The sequence below is a fragment of the Lepisosteus platostomus genome, chromosome 7 (assembly GCF_059453375.1).
Source record: "Lepisosteus platostomus isolate fLepPlt1 chromosome 7, fLepPlt1.hap1, whole genome shotgun sequence".
In the NCBI taxonomy this organism is placed as follows: Eukaryota; Metazoa; Chordata; class Actinopteri; order Semionotiformes; family Lepisosteidae; genus Lepisosteus; species Lepisosteus platostomus.
Genome location: NC_142617.1, coordinates 6,809,150 through 6,833,041, shown reverse-complemented (window position 1 = coordinate 6,833,041; position 23,892 = coordinate 6,809,150). Strand labels below are relative to the sequence as shown.

General features: G+C 36.6%; 1 protein-coding gene across 5 annotated transcripts in view; it reads left to right on the top strand.

Annotated features, from left to right (window-relative positions):
- The first annotated feature begins 249 nt into the window (after positions 1-249).
- dyrk1aa (dual-specificity tyrosine-(Y)-phosphorylation regulated kinase 1A, a) overlaps positions 250-23,892 on the top strand; it is a 46,737-nt gene continuing 23,094 nt past the window's right edge. For 4 of the 5 annotated variants that reach the window (XM_088638921.1, XM_088638919.1, XM_088638917.1 and 1 more), the window contains exons 1-2: positions 251-911; positions 21,587-21,699. The gene's annotated coding sequence lies outside the window, so the exon portion shown is untranslated. Of the gene's footprint in view, positions 912-21,586; positions 21,700-23,892 lie in introns of all 5 variants that reach the window. The other variant, XM_088638918.1, reaches the window with a different exon arrangement.

The window sequence follows — 23,892 nt, the reverse complement described above, 5'->3', positions numbered from 1 at the left end:
CATTCGCCTTAAGGAGATGGTGTAAATGACGAAACCGATGCCATTGCGGCTCAAAAGAAGCGTTAGGTCTTTGATGAAAACCGCAAACATTGAGAGCCAAAATGTTGGACTAACTGCAAAAAAAATCGTTTCCATCTGCCCCTCCCATAAACTATAACGGATCTTGATTGACAGTTTCCATGACAACCCACAATATCTTTCTACGTCAGCTATGCATCCGGGAACTTCCTAGTTTGATTGACAGTTGCTATAGCAACCTATTCAGTCAGCCGCCATTTTGTTAGTGGATTTTTTTCAAATAATTTCCCTTCCCGCCGGAATAATAAATTTATTTTAAAAAACTAATGGCAACGGAATTTGAAATAATGCATCGTCGGCATCAGGTTAAGGAACTCGGGAGGCGTATGAATTTGTAAAAGGTAAATATTTTGAGGCTGCGCCGACCTGAGCGGTTGTCCGTGTCTCTATGGTCTGCCGGGCCGGTTCGCTGCGCAGGTTTGGAACGCGCGCCATTTTGTGAAATTTACAAAAAAAACATCCTTGCCCAAGAAAACAAGGTTTACAGCTGTTGGATCGACGATTTTTGGACAGATCATTTCGGAAAACTACGTCTTGGTGCAGACGGGAGTCACCGGCGGCGAGCATTTGCCGTGGTTACGGGAGAAGGTTCGTTTTTTTTCTCCAGCCCCTCTCAACGAGCAAGTTTGTGTTTAGTTGTTGGAGAGGCGCTGTTGATTTGGAAATTGAATTGACACCGAGTCCGGAGGAGTGAGGGCTGTTGGTTTGGAAATCTGAGGGGCTCGCTGGAGGAGAGGAGAGGCTGGAGGATTTTAATTCACCCCACGGCACTCGGGACCCCAAATGAAGACTAATTTTCACAGAAGGCGAGAGAGCGATACGAACAGATAAAGGTGAGTTCCGCCGCGGAGAGTTTGGGAGATGTAGCGAATGGCTCGTACCGCGCTCAGACCAGCGGGGTTTGTTGATATGAATGTTGCCGCTTCGCACAGAGGGCAAAATGTTGGATCCGACAATTCCGAGAAGCTGAATTGCCTTCTTTATCATATGCGATGTGATTAGGTTGTTACCCGCCGATAGCCAGTATCTGATGCGTGGTTATTAAAAGCAGGCCATAAAGGTCTTTGAATAAACGTAGCCGTCCTTACAAATGACAGGTCCTGTGCTCTGGTGTATACGGTACTTTCACTTCTGTGTGGGGCTCCTGGAGTGAGTTTCTCCTTAAAACACAGTAACGTTTTGTGAAATCGCATTTGACACATGCGTGTGTTTACAAATAAGCCGCAGCTTAATACCATTCTTCGTTGTCTTGGCAGTATGCAGCGGAGCTCAAGTACTGAAAAGTGGGGTCGTTCTTGGTTTTGGTTTAGATAAACGACCGAGGACACGGATTTAGAAAACGTAACTTTCCGTTTCGAAGGTGTATTTTTAGGGGCGATCGACGGTTTTTGCAGAGACGGCACTGGTGTGTGAAGCGGCTTAGCCAAGTGCCGTCGAGTCGAGAGTTGTTAAGCGCAGCAATTTGCGATGTGTGCTGCTTGATATTGTACATTTGTAACTGTGTGATTTGTATCAATTATGGGATTATTTGATGAAGAACCGCTACCCAGCCGTAGCACTGCAGCCGCGCTGTTCCCGAGCACGTAAAACTGCCCTGTAGCTCTAGCGGTGACAAGGATGATCAGGGCCTGTTCATGACTCTTTTATTTCAAGGATAAAAAGATCTCACGATTATTGGCTGGTGTCGTTTTTAAGCGAACCTCCACTTGTTTGTAATACCTGTTTGTAAATTGCTAGAAAGGAGACAGGGTATGCAAAATGTTTGCAACGCTGGAGGGGTCTCGGAGACCCAAGAGTTGAGCTCCCCATGAATCTGGGGGAGTAACCCAGTTAGCTAGGTCTTTAATTTCTTGGTGTTGGCCCACCATTTTCAACGACATCTGTGTTTTGTAATCGTTTGTTTTTTTTTTCCTTAGGTGAACAAAACTAATTGTTTCTATCTCGGAAAATAAGGAAAATCTATATCACGTATTTTTAATGCTGATTATTTTTACATTTCTAGCACGGTCGAATAGGTACAAACTTTAACGTCTATGTTTTGCCTTTGTTTTAACGTTAACCGAATTATTATTTAAAAACATTCTAAATAACGATTAAGAATGGCTAATTTCGGATTTTCTTAGTTTAAGCAGGTCTGTTTCGTGTAGCAAAATAGTGGGAATGGGTGGATCGGTGTAGTTACCATATGAGTCTGATTTTTCCCAGGTCTTTTTCCTTCAGTTTTCTGTCTGCTTCGTTTTAATTAGATATTGTCAAATATTGCCCATCAAAAGCCCTTTAAGAATTTTCACACATTTATTTAGAGAACACTTTGATCAGTAGCTCCTTGTTGTGGTTTTTAGAGTTGTCAGAATAGTTTCTGTTGTTGGAAATTGTTTGAAATTGAAGGCACTGTCATCTAAAATGTAGAACGTGGTGATGTAGGATCATCGTGTCTAAGATGTTCTCATGTTGGTGCTATGAGGACCAAGATAGGCTTTTATTTTATAATAATGGTTGAACAGTAGTTGATAATCCGTGTAGAGGTAATCTTTGCTCTGATGGTAAGTTTGATGCATTTAAAGTTGACAGTACATCCAATGTCAAAGAAGTCATGACCCATTTTTACACAGTGTTGGTTTTGGGACGCAGGAAGAAGAGGTAAAAAATGTGATTGTCCACCCAGGTATGATGATGATGTGCGGTACGGTATTTAATACTAAAGGGTTCACTCCAACTCAGCTAGAGGTCATGGAAATGGTGTTTCTTAAGGTCTTCTGCCTTGACTACAATTGCTTTATTTTTATGTAATACTGCATGTAAAAGCACTCATGATTGGGGATGACAGCTGATAATAGAAGTCACATAGATAGATGATCAGTTCTTGACCTGTCCTATATGCAGTCAGCTGTAGATGATTTTGGTTGTTCCCTAAAAGCACTTGTAATGATTTTAGGGAGAATTTTGGTGAGAAGTTCAATTTCAGAAGTTGGCTGAATGTGTGCTGACGAAACTGTATGTATTTGAGCAAATAAAATGTGACGCCGAACTTAGTCCGCTGTGGCTAGGAGTTATCCACGAATAAATCTTTATCATGAATGTATTTATAATTTAGGACCCCAAAACACTGAAGAAACCATTCTGGTTTTTAGGTTTGCCTTGTAGGTTGGACAGAATAGTATTCACCTTGTTAGTACTTTTTTAGTTCAGATCAGTTTGTCTTGGTAAGTGAATTACTGTTTACCACAAAATTGTAGGCAAGCTTTTCTCTTAGGCTGTTCTGTTGATGCCTGTAAATTCTGAACAGCTTATAATTACCTCTCCAATTATAGCTAAATCACTGTCAAACTGTACCAGATGAATGCAAAAGACTACCCTTCTATCTGATCCCTTATTTGAATACATATCTGTCTTTATGTAAACACCTGATAGACTGCTAAAATGCAGGATTTAGAATCTTATTTTAGATCAAGGATGCAACAGCTGTAAGTGACAAAGCTGGAAGAATCCTCTTGATTTTTGTCATTTGCTATTCCTGTATGTGCCATGCAGTTTGATGGCAGCTGTTTTCTATCACCAAGGGAGGGAAATGCCTTTTTAAAAATTCTTTATAAGCACAAAATTGTAGAAAGATTTAATTTTGGTTTGGGATCAAAGCAGTCATTTCCAAGAATAAGTGAGGTTTAATATTTTGATGTTCTCAACAAGAATACTGATAGTGCAGAATTGATAGCTTGTATTTCAGGATTTAAAGGATGAAACCTCTTGAGTTTTTCTTAAAAATAGTATAACTTCTATGCCGGAAAACATTTTTTTCAAAGCACTGAGTATTTTTCCGCTGTCTTAAGAAAAGTTCTAATAAGTAGGCATTACTGAAGTTTAATTTTTATTGTTGAATGTCCACAACCTAAATAAAGAATTCGTCCTGACATATATGATGGTTTTATATATCAGGACATAACAAAAAATCCTGTGGACCTTACTAGGTCCTACAATTAGGTAAATCTAACCTCAGGTGACAAACAACACATAACAGATTCCATTATGTAATTATTTACTTAAAACATAAGCCAACATGCAGAAGCCATGTGTGAAAAACTAAGTACACCCTATGATTCAATAGCTTGTAGAACCACCTTTAGCAGCAATAACTTGAAGTAATCATCTTCTGTATGAGTTTATCAGTCTCTCACATCGTTTTGGAGGAATTTTGGCCCACTCTTCTTTGCAACATTGCTTCAGTTCATTGATGTTTGAGGGCTTTCATTTATGCACAGCTGTCTGCACAGCATCTGAATGGGGTTGAGGTCTGGACTTTGACTTGGCCATTCCAACACCTTGATTCTTTTCTTTTTCAGCCATTCAGTTGTAGATTTGCTGGTGTGCTTGGGATCATTGTCCTGTTGCATGACCCAATTTCGGCCAAGCTTTAGCTGTCGGACAGATGGCCTCACATTTGTCTCTAGAATACTTTGGTGTAAAGAGGAGTTCATGGTCAACTCGTTGACTGCAAGGTGCCCAGGTCCTGTGGGTGCAAAATAAGCCCAAGTCATCACCCCTCCACCACCGTGCTTGACGGTTGGTATGAGGTGTTTGTGCTGATACGCCTTGTTTAGTTTTCGCGAAACATGGCGTTGTTCATAATGACCAAACATCTCCACTTTGGTCTCATCTGTCCAAAGGATATTGTTCCAGAAATCATGTGGTTTGTTCAGATGCAACTTTGCAAACCTAAGCTGTGCTGACATGTTCTTTTTGGAGAGAAGGGGCTTTTTTCCTGGCTACCCTTCCATGAAAGCCATACTTGTTCAGTCTTTTTCTGATCGTACTGTCATGAACTTTAACATTTAACATGTTAACTGAGGCCTGTAGGTCCCTAGATGTAGCTCTTGGGTTTTTTGCGATTTCTCTGAGAATTTTTCAGTCTGAGCTTGGGGTGAATTTGCTGGGACGCCCACTCCTGGGAAGACTGGCAACTGTCTTGAATATTCTCCATTTGTAAATAATCCTTCTCCCTGTAGAATGATGAATTTCAAATTGTTTGGAAATGGCCTTATAACCCTTCTCAGATTGATGAGCAGCAACAATTGCTTCTCTGAGTTCATTGCTGAGGTCTTTTCTCCTTGGCATGGTGTTAACACACACCTGAATGCTCCAGACCACCAAACTGCCAAACGTTCTGCTTTTATAGAGGTGGTCACACTTCCTGATGATCAACTAATCAAGGGCATTTGATTAGCAGCACCTGGCTGCTAACTACCTTCTTAATTCCCATGGAAGCCGTAAGGGTGTACTTAATTTTTCCCACATGGTTTCTGCATTTTGGCTTACTTTATGTTGAATAAATAAGGACATAGTGAAATCTGTTATTTGTTGCCTGTTATCTGAGGCTAGATTTGTCTAATTAGAGAAGTTGGTGAGGACCATGCGATTGTTATTTATGCCCTAATATGTAAAACCATTGAATTGAAAAAGGGTGTACTTTCTATTTCAAATGACTGTATATGTTTACATCATTTTTGAGCATTTATATGTTATCAAGTGCTACTTAAATTATGTAAAATGTGCTACTTAATGATGTAAAATGTTGGGGATTTAAGTGACTAAATTATATTTCTATGTTTTTGATGAATTGTTCATAGTCTTGACTACTAAAAGGGCAGCCTTTAAAACAGGAATAATATAGCTATGGCAAAATACAAAGCTTAAGAAAGACCACCATACTCATGTGGTAGGTTGGCCTTCTGTACTAGTCAGATGATATAGTGGACAGCAATGCAAATTGATGATGTTTAAAAGGACCTGAAGAATCTCGAAAAATTGGCAAAAAACCTTAGACAATGAGAAGATTCGAATGGAATCTATTACATGTAGGAAACCAGAATAATGTTCATCAAGTGAGATGTTAAGCATATGTTATGACATGAAGGACCACCTTTGGGAGATAAATCTTATATCTAATAGCACAAGTGTCTCTGCCATGACATTTCCAACAGTATTTTTCTGAGCTATTGGAATGGCATGCTGACTTGGATAAATTATTGTCATGCTTTGCAACAAAGATATTGTCAAAGTCACTGGTATTTTTAGTTGCAAGATTCATATTATTTAAAACTTTGTTGAATGGCAGGATAGCCTTTTATCTGAAATGGTCAAATGTTCTAATGTTTATTTTGGTACTGGCTAAGTTTATTCTTTATTGGTTAAGTAGAAATGCAGTGGTATACGATACTGGGAACAAAAATGATTGAAGCTATTCAATTTATTCAAGCTACAAAGATCCACAAGAATTGATGAGAAGACTATACAATGCTGTCTTTGACAATCTACCGAATTCCAGACAATTGCGTGTGTCACATCTGTGAAATTAATAAAAATCATAAGTCAGATGTAATTGTCTACATGTAGATAACACATTTCTTATTCCTGGTTATTGGGAGAGTTGTATGGCATAGACACAGGCCATCTCCCTGTGACTTTCAGAACAGGGACAGTTATCACTCCTCAGTAGCTAAATGAAATAGTCCTCTGGCATAATTCCTGCTTGTAACGCAGGATCACTAGCTCTCCTTTTAGCAGAGAGATTTTTGTAGGATTTGCTTTGAAATATATGGATCCTAAGTTTTTTATTGGAAAATGAAAACCCTACTGCATAAGTTTTGTATGTAATTCCCATTCCTCAGTCCTAAAGAGGGCACAATCCTTCAGGTTCACAATGAATGAGCCTGGTATACCGGATTCCATCCCAAATTTCAATGCATGTGGAACAACATTCCAAATGGTGCCACCACCAGCATACAACTCTTCATTTGCTGACTTCATATGGTATTATCTATTGGTGTTTATTTCACCTCTGCAGTCCCACAAACCATGTGATTCAATGCCAAAAGCTGTGTTCTCCATACATACCAAATATCCATATGGCCAATATAGGATCTAGTGACAAGACAAGCAGGACCAACACCTGAGTACTACTAGTGAGGCCAACTGTGTGTAAGTAACCCTGTCAGAAATGTCTGCTGACTGTTCAGTTAACAACCAGCAATTTCATTTTTTGGGGGGAACATGTACTGTATGTGGAGACTTATCAGTATTTTGTGTACTAGGGGGACATGTATGTAGCTAATTTAAACATACAGGGGCGATGACAGTATAAATTGAGTAAGTGAAAAATATGCTTTTTTAAAGTAACTAAAGGTTAGAACGACTTAATCCTAATTATTGTGTAAATATTGTTTTCATAACTAGGAAATGTTTTGCAAAACTTCAAAGTAAATGTGATTTCCTGTTTGTTTGTTCTACTTTGTATCTTTGTTACTTGTGTTTTTTAAAAAATGAAGATCTCTCTATTTGGATCTGTCCTTCCATTAGTCAGTTTTTGAAAAACAAAAACCAAATATTCTTGCTTTTGTTAAGCACCACCTTCTAAAACTAGTTAGCTTTTGGTGAATGAATTATACAGTTATTTAAGTTATGTTGTTTGAATCGGGGTTTCTCTGTTCATAAATCTTACTTAGTTTGGTATTAATCTGTCTAATTAGGTATTAACCTGTTCATTATTGTGCTACTGAAAAGCAGATTCATTTCAGAAACAGAAGTTATGGGGTCCTGAATGAAATAAATATCTACTTGTGATGGGATGGCATAACATGGCAGCACTGCAGCCTCACAGCTCCGGAGTTCTGTTTATGTCTCTGGAGTTTGCATGTTCTCTTTCATTCTGTGTGGCTTTTTGTAGGGTGCTCTGGTTTCCTAACCCCATCCAAAGACATGGTTGCGAGGTTCATTAGTGTCTCTAATTCATCCCCGTGGATAAATAAGCAGCTTTCTGAAGACGAAAGGACAAAGAGAAACGTTGCATTTAAAACACTTAATTTCAGTGTGACTGAATTCTATACATTATGTATTTCATCTTATTATTTCAATTCTATTTTAAGAAATGTAAAATAGTTCAGAAACATAAAATATACTTTTAAAACGAATTAAAAAAAACGAGTTTAAGTAAAGGGGGGAAGCATGGTGGTGCGGTGCAGCGCTGGGGACTGTGTACAGTTCCTGGTGTGCTATCTGCGTGGAGTTTGTGTGTTTATGTGTGTTTCCTCCCCCAGTCCAGAAACATACTGGTGGGTTAATTGGCCTCTGGGATAATTAGCCATGCTGTGAGTCTGTAAGGCATCCCATCCAGGGTGTGTCCTGCTCGTGCCCCTTCCTTGCCGGTATAGGCTCTGGCTCCGCTGGGACCCTGAATCTGAAAAAGCAGTTAGAACATGGAGGGATGGTTTTAGTAAAGTTGTAAAAAGCACCACACTGTGCATAACCGTTGTGTAAAGTTTTTTCTTTCAAATTAGTTTCAGAGAAAAAGTTCTGTTCCTTGCAAAAGTATTTACCCCTCCTAATAATATCACGTTTTAATCAATTGCCATTTAAAAAGAAAAAATCCACTCATGAAAGTGGGTGACTGTCTTCAAATCCTAGAAAGCATATATGCCATAAATACGTTTTATTTTGTGTAAGTATTCAGCGCCGCGAGTCAGTACTTGGTGGAAGAACTCTGGGAAGGAATGACTACTGTCGGTATTTTTGGAGTGGTCTATACCAGCTTTGGGTTCATGTCATTATGTCCTTACTTCCAGGTGAAATTGCTCCAGCTCTGACAAGTTCATTAGGGATCATTGGACTGCAGTTGTGAGCCTCAGCATACTTTTCTGTTAGATTCATGTCAGGACTTGACTGGGACACTCAAGGGCATTCACTCTTTTATTGTGAGACCTCTTCACTGTGGCATAGGCCTTGTGCTTCATTCTTCCTGGAATATGACTTTGACCTAGTTTTAAATTATTAGGTAACTATATTGCACTATCCAGTTTTCCTCAATCGGACAAGCTTCCTAGTCCTAAGTTATGGAGATGTTTTTCATCAGTATGATGTTGCCAGCGCCAGGCTTGATAGGTGGGATAATGGCTTGGTAATGTGCTAGGCTTGGCTCACGCCAGACATAATGCTTTGCATTTAGACTCTTGTTTGACCTTAATAACCTATAGACCATATGTCTAATGTATATCTTGTTTAAGAGGTAAGATGAGTCTTTTATTAGTTAAAGGCTTCTTTCTTTCCACGCACCTATATACGCCAGTTCTGTTTAAGGTCCTAGATATTGTTGATGTATGAATAGTGACTTCCATCTCAGACATGGAATTTTTCAGATCTTTCAAAGTCACTGTTGGCTTCATGGTGGTGTCTCTAAACAGTTCTCTTTTTGGCCAGATACTCTATTTAGAAGAACGGCTTGATCTAGGTAGTCTGGTCTTGTGATGCACATTCAACTTCTTAATGTTAGACTCCACTGTATGTCCTACTATATGTAACTTTGTGATTTGTGCCTCTCTAATACTTTATCCCTGATTTGCAGTATTGCTGTGTGGGTTGTGGCTTTAAATTTAATATCTGTAATAGGGATCATACACAAAATGCATTTACTCTGAAGTTAAACAACTTTAATTGCACAAAGATAGACATGCACAAATTGTACACCTGATCTTAGGGGAGCAGTAACAATTGTGTTGAGTTGTGAAGTTGAGAATCTTTTAATTTTCTTTTAACATTTAATTTTGTATACTGTCAGTATTTTTAACTTGAGTGGTTTGGTGTAGCTTATGCAGATTCTAAATATAAAGTTCTGTTTGAAATGATTCATGTCATGATTGCCAGCTCAAACAGCAACAAAATTTAGAAACTTGCATGGGCGGTGAATACTTTTGCAAAACGCTATGTACAAGTGATTAAATAAGATGAATACCTGGATTTGTGGATACTCACGCATAACTAGTTTAGTTTTCAAAGACAAAATGTCTCTTTATTTGAAGGACTGCATGTAATTGGTACTTTCTAAGCTTTGCACAGGACAAAAGCTTTTGCCTTTGGAGGACAAAAGCTAAATTATCAAATAGTTTGAATTATGCAGTGGAGATTGAATGTAGAATTTCATTTTTAGAGAAAAACTAGACTAAATATTTTTTCTAGCTAAAAAGCACAAAGTTATAGAACCCCTAAGTGGCTGTATGAACCTGGTTCACTTTTGCCAACAGGTATTCATTTCAACCATTATTGCTTTCTATAAGGGAATTTTTTTGTTGTTACCAAATCAGATTGACATTTCCTGAATATCTGTTACCATATCTCTGAAACTTCTCAAATCTGGCAGCTGAATTTGTTTTATGCCTGAAAAAGATGTAGAATGTTCCATACCACATTTATGAATACTTCGGTAAGGATTTTCAGTTTGCAGTGAAGTGTAAGCAATTTTAATGTATAGATATTACATTTATTTTAGAAAATGTTAAAGCTTAAAGATTTTAAAAAATAAATGGAAAGTTCTGTAAATTACAAAAAAATGTACAGCTAATCAAATGTCACCCATACACTAATCTCTAACCCGCTACTATTGAGCAAACATAAGAGGCAATCAAGAATTAGAAGTCATTTGTTGGTAATAAGCTGTATATATGATAGAAAACGTAATAAAGATAGTACATAAAGTTAATTTTGCAAGACCAATAATTATAGCTTTCATTTTATAAGCATATCATAAAGATTCAGTTATGTTTAAACAAGTGAAATTTAAATTGTGGTCTTGGCCAGCAGGATGCAGGTAATAATTAAAAAGGCTTGACTAGTTAGGTCTGTATATTCTTATGATTTGCTGAAATTACAAAACATGATTGTTTATGTAAGCTTAGAATTTTAAGTACAACATATTCTATCTAAAATTGCACACATTATATCCCCTTCTTGGTTTTAATTCAACCGCCCTTGCAATAGCTGTTGCAACTGCAAATATATTGATATTGTTACACATCCAGTTCTAATTCACATCTTTCCAATACAGGTTTCAGGTACTGAGCAAGACGTACCAGAAAAGCTGTTCACTGTTATCTATATGCTTTTAGCCGCAGAATGTATGCTTTGAAGACCTAAACATATTAGAGATGCAAGGGCATGTGGCACTAGTTTTGCCTTAACCAGATAAGTTGATAAATTTCAAGAACATAAAGATTACGAGAAAGCCATTTGGCCCATCTAGCCCAATTGGATGTTAGCATCCCAATTTCACCCAGCTGTTTTTTGATAGAAACCAGGGTATTGGTTTCAACGATAGAGCTGGGATGCTTTTTCCATACTCCCACAATCCCATAGATAAATACATCTCCTGTTCTCGGCTTTAAGTGCACTTCCACATGGCTTCCACCTGCGCTTCCCATTCTGAAGATGTCTCCTGGGTTGTCTTTGTCTGTGCCCTTAAGCATTTTGAAAATCTGCACCAGCCTCCTTTCTCGGTTCAAGACTAAAAAGGTTTTGTTCCTTCAGCCTGTCCGGGATAGATTCATGTTATGAGCCTTTTTAAGGCCAGCCTTTTCCATTTTGTATTTATATCTTGTTTCTACCATGTGCATGCAGAGCCTTGCACTTGTGTACGTTAAACGTCATCTGCCAGGTGTTTGATCAGTCTTGAATTTTAGTGATTCTGAGTTCAGCTGGATAGTAGGTGGTTTGTCATGTTTTTTTGTTTCACTCATGGTTTAGTCCTAAGCGTGATGAAGATGGGACTTGGGAAGATGGGAAGTGTATTGATATTACTAGTCTTTTGTCATTTCAGACTGCTTATTCCTTGCTTTTTGTTACTGTTTTTTTCATTAGCATAAATTGAAGCATTTAAAGATTCCCATCTTTTGTATGTTGGCATCTACAATTGTACCAATAAAATCTGTCTCCACGTGACACGCAAAACATAGCTTATTGTGTTTGTGCTGTCATCGGTCTGTTGCAAATGGACATGAGTGAAGTTTGTAACCAGTTTTAGTGGGGTATAACACTAATATTGTAATGGTTACTTCACTGCTGATGACATTTCTGGCTAGCTGTAGAGACTGCAGAACAGGATTATGTACTGGAAGCCCTCAACTGTCATTAATTCTGCAGTTGTTAAACAAGGTAATGACTTGTTTTAGTAAGAATTACTTCAGTACCATTTGTGTTTGTTTCTTGTTCTATAGAAATATTTTATGAAGTTGTAAATGTGAGATTTATTTGCAGTATTTTTTAATAATTCACTCCTGGAAACTCCTAATTACATTAAATCATCACTAATTACATAGCAGATGTATTTGCAACAGTATATACATGTAAATTCCACTGTTAAATTGGCATTCATACATGCGAGTTCCTGTCTGGGTCTTGCTCCTAGCCAAATGTGATGGGATTCCCCAAGTAGCACTGCACAATTGGCTCAGCACCTCTGGAGGTGTGGTTTGCTTCTAGGGTTTGGCTTTAGTTAAAACGTTGACTTCCAAGGCACACGCAGACTTGCAGTGACAGCAACAAAGGGTATAGTTTTCTTTCAGTTTGCATTTATACCAACTGTAAGATGCAATAGCATCTGTAAGATGAGTGGCTAGCTAGGTGTGGGTGTTGTAGGCGCTTGTTGGTCGTTCTGCATTCTCTTAGTTTGTGTCAGAGTAAGCCGAGACAAAGACAATTACCATTTCAAATTTTGAATTACCATTCAGTAATTTCTAAATTAATATTGGTATCTTAAGAAATAACCTTGTTAAACTGATTTTCAAATCCTGTGCTGTTTTGCTCTTCCATATGATGCAGGATATAGAATTGCATAACTGAGTGTTTCACAAATAATGGTTACGTATAAATCTGCTGGAATTAATGCCAGTCTCCAACCAAAGTCTACATTGGTCTCCACATAAGTGTCTTTGGCTATTTTCCCCTTGAAAGTGGCTTTGCTTTTATGTACGTCTTTTGTTGCAGAGTAGTCATTTGTATCAACAAAATTTTACTTTTTGAAGCCAGCATACTCTATAGTTGAAATTGCTCGCATGCAAGATGCTGTCTCTTCAGCAGCAGAATGTTATTTTTCACCTGTATTTTATTGCATTTCCTAGCAACACCTAGCATAGACTTGCTTGTCTCATATTCTGGCTTCAGGCTAGCTCCTGTCTCAGTAAAACTAATAAATGTCACCCTATGAGCAAGATGCTTCTATTAAGGTGATGTAACACCTGAATATGTTTATTTCTGCTGTAACCAAGCACTAATTTTACTAATAAATACCTGTATTTAGATATTGCCTTTTCTATAGAGAGATGTAATAAAAAGATTTAGAGTTCATATATTACATTTGACGGAAAGATGAGCCATTTATTATCACGGATTCCATAGATGGACCTGATGTACTACTCTGACTCAGTTTATAGGAGTTCATGTGAAAGAAAAGGTAGGTTGTGCGATGTGTGTTGGTGCAGTGACCGCCCCCACCCATAACTATGTGAGCCGGACCGCTTGGGAGAGAAGTGCTCTGGCTGATTTTATTACATTTTGCAAACTAAGGAATATATTAAACAATATATTCTTGAGCAACCATCCAAGTAGAAATGGGACTGTTGCAGCATTACATTTTACTTTTTTGTCTCCTAATGTATTAATAGTAAAGAAAATGCCTGAGCATTTCTGTCAGACCTTTTCTTTTAACAGAGTATTAAAGATAATCATTTATGCAAAAACGTGTGTGAGACTCAGAGGTGAATCTCATTATCTGCCAGTGGTGCCAGATGACAAAGTTAGGATGCAATGAAAAGAACAAAGGAACTGCATTTATCAACTCTCTTTTTCTTAATACAGTAATGCCTTGAACCACAGCTTTACCTACTGTGAAACCCATATATCCATGGTTTTTCTCCTGTGTATCTTTTTGTCAGTCACGGTCTGTCAGGGCTAAGCAGTTCTGCACTGTAATTCCAAATCATCCTTGTTGTTATTGCTTTTACACAACTTACACATTGCTGGTGATATGCTCAGGATGCATTTTCTTAATGGCTGTTGTTCGGTCACCCCTAAGTGCCAATTCTAAGGTTAAAAAAATTATGAAAAGGGCAAGAAATGTAATGTCCTTAGAAAATGGAAACTCCACACAGAGAGCACCCCAGAAATTGAACCCGTGGCCCCAGCGCTGTATCAGATAATATTGTCTGTGAAAAGTCTAATGGCACCTTGTATGTAATGTATTTATGAACCTCTGCCATTCTTGACCTAACCCTGACTTGGTGACCTTAACTTTACCCCTGACAAAGATTTGCGATTAAGAAAGTGGAAACATCCCTCTTCTGTGCTCTGCTTGAGTGGCTCTGTTTTGTATAGAGTGTTTTGAGAATGTATATAAGCAGTACTAGCAACTAGCCTTCTTCCTGGTTGAAAATTTGCTCTAAATCTGTTATCTTAATGGATTCAAACCTTTTTGCCAGGAGCACACTAGATGGTTGCATGGATCTTGCAACTTTTCTGAGATGCACAGGCATGTTATGAGCATTCAGATTTATCAGAGTTGATCTTTAAATCCTTCCTTAAAGTTTAGTAATGCTTGAAGTGACACTAAGGATTTATAAAAATGTGAGGTTGTCAGACAGTATTGTGTGAAAAAATTCATACTTGTACTTGAATGAAGTTGGCAACACATGGAAACCAAACTTTTAGTACTAGTAAGCAGACAGTACCAGGGGGTGTTTGTAGATTATGTTTTGAATCAAGATTTACTAATAAAGACTTTTTAATAATTTCATCAGTGTATTTTCAGTCATATACTTAGGTTTTCTCTTATTTATGATTATGTTTACATACTACTATGCTATAAAACAATTCCCTACAGGAAATTCACTATTCTTTTAAATATGGTTCACATTCTGTTTAGTTCACCGCTAGATAATTTTGGGAGGTTAAGTAAAAGTGCATGGATTAAGCTTGTTTTTCTTCTTCTCAGTCTTGTTTAAACTTGAGTAATTTTTGTCATTTCTGGGAAAATGTTTTTGGGAATTAACGGTTTTAAATTTTCCTTTTTTACTTTACTGAATATGGTACTTCATAATGTTTCAGACCTTTTAGTGATGTGTTGTTATATTGAGTCAAGTATAAGTGTACATCAGATGTTTGAGAGCATATTGGCATATTCTACTTTTAGTGTATGCAGTGTTTACACCTGCTTCTCTAAATTTCTGGTTTAAGAAAATATATGTGGAAGATATGACAGTGATCAAAAAGGTAAATATTAGGAAAACTGACTTTAACTGAGTTTAGCAAGTGAGCGCAGATGTGGCCATTTCACCCATTATCTTTGTCATAAAAGTAGCTAAGGCTCTGAGAAGGCGAAAGATATTTTGTCAAACATTTGTTTACAGTCTGTTAGGTATGCAAAGATTAGTTGTAATATTGACTAATATTGTAATATTGAGGCCTCTTTTCTCACGCTTATTAGTTGATGTTGTGTATCAGGACATAATTACTACAAGACAAGCATTACCAGATATTAAACGGGATTGTTAAATGGTTCATATATTTCAGATATGCTTTGTTGATAGTTGTAGTAAAAGTAGTTTAGCAATTAAAAGGTTATGACAAGTGGTTACCTTCTTTTCAGAATCTTTTAATTACTTTTTGTGTTTTCCTCATATCTTGCAATGTAATCTAAGTGTTATTCTTGTGAAATACTCAGTTGTAGTGTAATACCACTACCCTCATCCCACCCCTCATTTTTCTATAGGGAGCAACTTTTGCTTTTTCCTAGTAAGTATAGGTTGGTTGTTGATGGCAGAAGATGATGAAATGAATCTGCTTCCATTCCTTTCTGATGTGATTGCCTCTTAGGTTCATTTAGTAAGTTTTATGAGATGCCAGCGAATTCTATACAATTTCACATGTGTTTTTAATATTAAATATGAATTATTTACATAAGCATTTGTTCTGAATAACCAAACAGACCGTCAAGACTGGGAGTCACAATGAATTTGAATTCCACTGGGGTTACAACCTCATTCGGCTTTTGACCATGAAAATCCTCTTTATAAGTTGTCGCTTTCCAGGGATTTTTTTATCTTGTACTACATGCAAACTTGGTATTTGGCAAAACTGGTTGCTCATTAGGGTGGTGTGATTCCAAGACCTACGCATCCTGTTTTTCTTGACATCTTAAACATAATCGTGTAAAACCTGGTTGTAATTTTTTTGTATGTTGACTAGGAGTAATGTAGGTGAAAAAGGTTTGTAAACTTTTGATTTAGGAAACTGATAATCGGAATGTTGTCGTTTTTAATTACGAGCGAAAATGTTTCAATGGAAAGAAAAGATGAGCTAATGTGGTTACTTTGCGAACGGGCTGAGATTTCACCTGCAGCGTGCGGTTCGGAGGGAAAGTGACATGTGATGTGGTTAGTTGAGCATGGTGTGCTACCCTGCTGTACTGAGCGTCACGACAAGTCACCCTGCTCTGTTTACAGACTCCCTCTCCCACATTGACTCCAGCAGCCAGGCACTCGTGTGGCTAAGCCCATCCCCCCAGCAAACTACCAGCTGTGATCCCCAAGCTTTCTCCTGGTAACTGTTAGCTTGGAAATGGAGACGGCTTGTTAGGCTTGCTTGGTGACGAGAAATGATGTAGAAATCGGTGTGAAAGAAATACTACTGCATCTGCAGTGAATTTTTGTCCAGCTGTTTTTTTTTTCAGTGGATTACGTTGGAGGGTTATGTTAAAATTAATTAAATAAAAGCAGATTGAAAAATATTCTTTATTATTGCCTCTGAAGAGTTTCCTCGCAGAAAAAAAGTATTCCTTTTGGACTTTAGGTTTCAAAATTCTATGTGGGTATTTGTTTAGAAGAAAGCATTTTATATATTTTATTAGAGATAATATGACTGTTATATGTGGGTTCACATTTTCCCCACGTTTTTACTTCAGCTACTGAAAATAAACTATGTATGGGAGTATTTAACAGGCTATGTGCAATATTGGGCATCACAGTCGCACAATGATTTGCATTGCTGCCTTGCAGCACCACCACCCTGTGTGTAGTTCCAGACCTGGGGTGCTGTCTGCACGGAGTTTGTATGTTCTCCATGTGTTTGTGTGGAGTCTAATAACATACTAGTAGGTTTTTTGGCTTCTGGGAAAATTAGCCCTTGTTATGAGTGTGCCTGTCTCTGGGCACCCATCCAGGGTGTACCCTGCCTTGCACCCCATTGCTAGCTGGGATAGGCTACAGCTCCCCAGCCACCCTTAACTGAAAGAAGCAGTCAGAAACGGGTGGATGTGCAATATTTTTACCTTTAATTTGTTAGGTGTGGGAATATACAATGCATTCTTTAGTCAGGTTTAAAGTTTTATCATCAGGCTTGGACTGTTAATGAAAAAGGCTCCTGGCAGCAGTCATCTTAGTAAATTTTGTGAAGAAAATTAGAAACCTTTCTTTTGAGCAATCTGAATAATTTTATCTTAAAGATTATCTTTGAAAAATTCCAAGAAATTAAAAGTGTAGGAGACAAGTGGCTAAATTTTAAACATCGTACGTTGTCAAAGATCAGAGGCATTATCACCTTAATTAACTTATTTTATACATTTGCTAAAGTAAAACTTGAAAAATGTTTTTATGAACTCAGTGTAAATGGTTGGTGTACCACTGGTGTCTTGAAGTCAATATGTTTACAAAACTTTTGTTTTACAAAATAATTTTATAATAGAGTGGATCTTGAATCTTTGTGTTTGTTGTTGAAAGCTTTAAAGTAACTGCAGATGATTATAGAACAAAGGCTTGTTGTCGTTTGAAATTTGATAGTCAAGACAAATGAAAGCCATACAACTGTTGTGAGGTGTGTCATTCCAGTGTGAGCTGTAGAATCATTTAACCATAAACACAATTAAATGGTTTCTTTTCTAACTAAGGGAAATACCTGAATATGTTCAGTATACAGTATATTGACATTGAACCTTAGGAAGGCCTAAACATAATGCATAGCACAAACTTTTTCTGAGATGGAAATGGTTAAAAGCTCTTTAAGTGTCTTATAATCCGAAATGACACAATCTGGTCTTTGCTAATATATTGTTCCCTTGGCTTTTTGTTGAATGTTTTTCACAACTCCTTGTGTAATGCCAATAGAGGACATATCTACAGCACAAAGACACAAAGGGTTCATTTTGTGTAAGTTATTTAGAGATTTATATAATGGTTGTTTAGTGAACTGTAAATAAGAAGCTTATTTTTAGAATTGCTTGGCACTACCAGGAGAACGCTTGCATATAATTTGTTTCCCTTTAAATGTGGATCATTATAATGTATTATCAGAAAAAAATGCTTTGCTGTTCATTTTGTAGCTAGCTGCGGAACTAGCCACATAAAGTACAATATTAAGTAATCATATTTTAAATGAACAAATATCATGCCTTGTAGACAAAATAAATGTTTTAATAAAATTTCAAATTAATTGTGTTCTTTAGAGTGTCCGAAATGTATTGACATTAGATAAAAGAGAACAGCTAAGATCAGAATAGTCTGGGTGGTTGTGACTTCTGACAGATCTAACCCCGGATGTTTAGTATGACTGTTCCAAAGATCAAAGGTAACCACAGATTCTTTGATTTGTTTTTAAGGTCATATCTACAGGTAGAACACCTGTAGCTATGATTGACTGCAGAATATCAAACCCTGGCAGAGCTAGAAGTTTCAGGACAGGTTAAGAGTACCTAAATATTTCTTACTAAATTGACAGTTGTTTAGCACAGTCTGCTGTAGATATGTAGAGCAAGACAAATCGAGTGGCCCTGGTTTCCATTCCGTACCTTAGATGCTGTCTGTGTGGGGCTTGTGTGTTCTGCCTGTGTTCGTGTGGGTTTCCTCCCACAGTCCAGAAATACACTGGTAGGTTAATTGGCTTCTGGGAAAACTGGCCCTATGTGTGCATTTGTGCATGTGTGTGTCTGTGTGTCTGCCCTGTGATGGACTGGCATCCTGTCCAGGCTGTACCCTGGCTTGCACCTGTTGCTTGCTTTGATAGGCTCCAGCTCCCCCGCAACCCTCTATTGTAAGAAGAGGTTAGATAATGGATAGATGAACAAATCAGGTAAATGTTGTTGAATTCAGGTTTTGAGCAACATTTTTCTTTCCTCCTAACATTAAATTATTTTAATCATCAATATATGAATTGCAAAGATAAAAACAGGTTAATGATTTGCACCACTGAAGCTCTGAACTGGGTACTTGGAGTGAAACTATAACAGTTTTTGTTTCATTATAATTAAATCACATGTAATTTAAATACCGGCAAAATTGAATTATCCATCTTGTCTTTAATTTAGATATTTTCAAATATATACATTTCATTAATACTTTGAATGTAGTAGACACATGACTGTGTCTAACGTAAAAAATATATATCTTGGTTAGATAATTGAAAAAATATTTAAACTGAACCAGAGTACAGCAGTCTTAGAAAGTCTCTAATGTTTGACAGACAAGGTGATATTATACCTTTACATCAGATCACATTGGGCTTATATCACTTTTGCAACTTTTGTAATGGGGGTGTTTGTTTCATTGACAAACAAAGAAGGCTTAGGTCGAGAGGAGAGACACATTAAAAAATGGACTCCATCTTTTCTTTTTCATGTGAAAGTTAACATCAGAAGTCTGCTAGAGACAAATTGTATTTTGAAATAATTATAAAGGGTATCACGTTGTCAGATAGGTTGACATTTACTACAGTAAGAGCATTTTTCTGTCTGATATTTTAAGAAAATCCCACAAATGTAGTCTATGCTTACAGGATTGTCCCTTGAAACCTTTCACTTGTAAGTGATGCTTAGTTGCTAGACTTTGATAACATTGATTAAAATGTGATATGAAATCGGACAATAAAAATTTAAAGATCACATTTCTGTTCTGAAATATCATTTTACTTTACTTGTTCTCTTATATGGAGTATAATGTTCAAGTATGGTATTTGCTTTCCCATATTATTAAACTTATTTCCTACTTTTTAGTAAACAGAAGTTTTTATGTTATACTTTATAAATGTGCCTGTGTTTCAAAATTATCTATTTTCTTTTTTATCCTATATATCATGTAAGTGCAGACATTCTGTATGGTCACAATGGTTTAGAGAGTTGGAAACAAGGTATCAGGCTATGTTGTTGAAGCTGATGCCATAATTTATTTCAAGAAACAGCTAGATGAGTTCCACAAATCACCTAGTTGCAACCAAATGAGCTTCCCTCATTTGCAGACTTTGTTTTTATGTTTTACTATCATGTGCAATACATGAAGTTTGTCATGTATTGTTTTTCTGAAAAAACAGTTTAAAATGTCCATGCTATTTAAGTACCATAACCCAGTTTTTAGATGAAAATGCTGTAAGGTAATTGCATTGTGGCATTTTTAAAAAAGGTATAAGTAATTTCATTCTTGTAATTCAAGTATAATTACCACTTATTCTTGCATATTTCATAAACACTTGTACACTATTATAGCCTACTTACCAATTGCCTACAATTACCAATTATTACATAAAAGGATTATTAGAGGAAATTGGTTGCATTGTTAAGCAGATTCCTCACAGAATACTGGTTGAGACTGCACTGTGGAAAATGCCTAATAACTTGTCTGCAATTTAGCTTAGGAAATGCAAATTATACTTATTAGTATATTGGGATATGTTCCTTGTTTGGAAACAACTTTGTATTATTCTCAGAATGTAATGGTTTGTCTTGCTTCTGATATTAAAGTTCATCATCTTACATGATTTTGTTTTTGGTGTTGATTTGTCTGATCAACTGAAAGTTGCTTTTTTTAGTTCACCAAATAGGCATAGACTCTAAAGTGGCAAGTACAAGTCTCAAGTTAGATTTGAAGCAGAAATAAATCAGTTATTAGTCTAGTGTACAAGCAGCACTAAAAATATACATGATGTTAAATAACTGATCTCTCTATATTGTAACTTGCAACGGAAAATACTAAGTATATATAATATATCATTTTTGAGACCTTGTGTACACCTATAAAGCTGATACTTGTCGGCATAAAACATTTTAAAAGAGAAATTAAAATTAAAATGTTTTCTCAGTATTACCTTTTCTTAACTTCAGTGCTTTCAATGCAATGCTTTTGAGAAAACCACTGTTCACTTTGATGATTTAAACGATGAGTGACATGCAAGAAAAGTTTTTTTTCTAATATAAATTGCAATAAATCATCCATCTTCTAACTGCTTTATCCAATGCAGGGTTGAGGGGGAGCAGAAGCCTAACCCAGCAAGCATTCACACAAGGGCCAGTTTTCTTAGCAGCCAATTAACCTGCCAGCATATTTATAGCTGTCTGAAATGAGTATCAATACAAGCAATTTATAGGCAATAAACTGTATGTTTTATTTTTATCAGGTACACAGTTGTGGAGGAAAGTTTATGATAAACTCTGGAGTTTTATACACAAGTTCTTATCTGTTCTTAATAAAGTGAATGCAAAATGTTGAAATAATATAGCAGGTGTGCACATTGCTGATACAGTGGAAATACAGGTTTTTGCATTAGATCCATGTCTGTTGGATGTCATTTCTTTTTCTGTACAATTAATTTTAAAATGAGTTTTTCCTTGTTTTTACTTGTCATAAATGTCAAATCATTAACGTTTTTTTGTTTTAAATTTCAGATCTACACCAATGATTGTGCTGGCTATAGACAAACTAGAGCATCAAGCTTTGAGAGTTTCTTTTGGAAAGAAAGGGGTATTACCACCCAAAACCCACCTGCAAGTTGGCCTAGGTAAGATTGTTTTGAGTGTCTGAGACAGTTCTTTGGAATCAGACTAAAAGTTGCTATATAAATGTACTATATTAAATTTCTGAATTAAAGCAAAGTATTGTGTTAGGTTTTATAGAATGCTTCTACTGTTTTGTGCTGATGGCTGATGGACCTTTAAACAAGCAGGCGTTAAGTCAATAGGTTACATTTGATCCAGAATAGAATCACAGGACTAGTACCCTGAATAGGACTAGCACCCCCTTGATATTACAGATTCTTAATATCAGTGTATCTTGACAAATTATTTTTGTTATAAAATGGTATTTATCTTAAGAGCCGTCTAACTGTCAATGCTTTGGAAAACTGTAACCACTAGATTTTTATTTTATTTTAAAGTTAGAATAAATAAACTTCCTAAGGGGTGAATAAGAGACAGAATTAACATATGCTCTGAAGTGTTCTTATTATTTCAAGGATTTCAGGACAGAATTTGAAAATTATAGTAAATGTACAAATGACATTCCAACATGTATTTTACAGTTTCTGAAAGCAGAGGGATTGAGAATTATAGTTACATAAATACCTTGTGATCGAAGTATTTGACTTTTTTTGGTTTGAAGGGATTATGTGTTTATATGTAAGAAAGATTCATGTAACATCATTTTATAAAACCCTATACACTATTATTTGGATACTTTTATTTGAAACTAGAATAAAGACAATTTTTTCATTGGTCACATATTTCATTTCACCAAGCACAACATGACCTTATTTCAGCATATAAAGTGTCACTGCAACCTGTGAGAGTTCTGATTCGTGCAATTCTGACACAGGTCAGAGTGTGAAAAGACCTGCTGAGTTTCAAGTCAGTTGATGCAGTTATTCCTGTGACAGTGGTACAGGTTTTGTTTCATCTTGAGTGCTGGTCAAGTGGCCATTTTACATAGAATATATTAGAGGTTAATGGTGCACTCACTAGAATGATAATTACTTGTTTTGAGTTAAATGGCTAAATGTTTTTTTTTTAACAGCTGGGGTTGCTGTTATTAGCTTTATATTGACACGGAAGAAAGGATAGACAACAATCTTGGTTAACATAGGATCACCATTTTCATAGTTCATCCTGTTTGCACTAGAATTACTTACTAATTCATTCCCATCAGTGGAAGCCTGTCTGTCCCATATAACTTCAATGTATTTTGTAACTATTAAGTTTCATTACATCCAAGACTCATGTCTTCTTATTGTGGGGAAAAGTAAACTTTCAGATGGTTCTGAAGTAATATTTTCATTTAGAGTTTAAAGTTGTGGTCATGATCACCTTGGGAAGATGCTTTAGTTTTCTAAAAAGTGTGGAAGACCCAACAACGTGTGTGCTTAATATTTGGATCTTAAATTACGTAAAACAATTTTCATGCCATTTTCAAGACCAAAATTGCATCTCAAATGATTAATGTTGTTTAAATACAAACATCACCTACACTACTTGAGGCAAAACCTGACCTATAATCACATGCATATGTAAGTCACACACTTACTTTTTTAGAAACATTGCCAGTTATGTGCATTTCAGCTGACATCCCATTTCCAAATCTTACCTAACTTGTGTGGTCTATCACCTCTGAAGTTCAGAAACTAAATGTATTTTATGTTCTGTAAGCAGGCAAAATCTAATAGAATCATGTTCTAGGTAGAAAGCCGAAATACGCAGTTTGTCAGTTTAATTTTAGAATTATTTTATGAGTCACATATGTTTAAGTCTGACTTTGCCTGTGTCTTTGGCTTCTGAAAGCTTCTTTGAATGCAACCACACATGGTAGGGAAGGGTATGGGGTGGTCTGTTCCTTCAGAATGTAAGAGTAAGATTATAAATCAATTTCTTCTGTATCTCATTGAGGTGTGATTAACTAATTGATTGAAATAACTCATCCGATCTGAAGAAGTCCTTTGAGTGGACTTTTTCAGTACCTTTGAAGCTTTTACCAGGTTAATCAGTTCAGAATAAATAGCTACTTTCAGTGATGAGTTGGAGACCCATTTGTTCAGCATAGCACCTACTTGAGTGTATCTTGCTCAAGGGTGTACCTCAGCAGATTTCCACCCAATATTTGAACCTGCCACCCTCTGGACCAGGGATTAGAGAGCTAGCCAATGTAACATGCTGTTTTTACTTCAGTTCTTGAATCAGATCTCCTTATTCTCTATTTAAGGGTA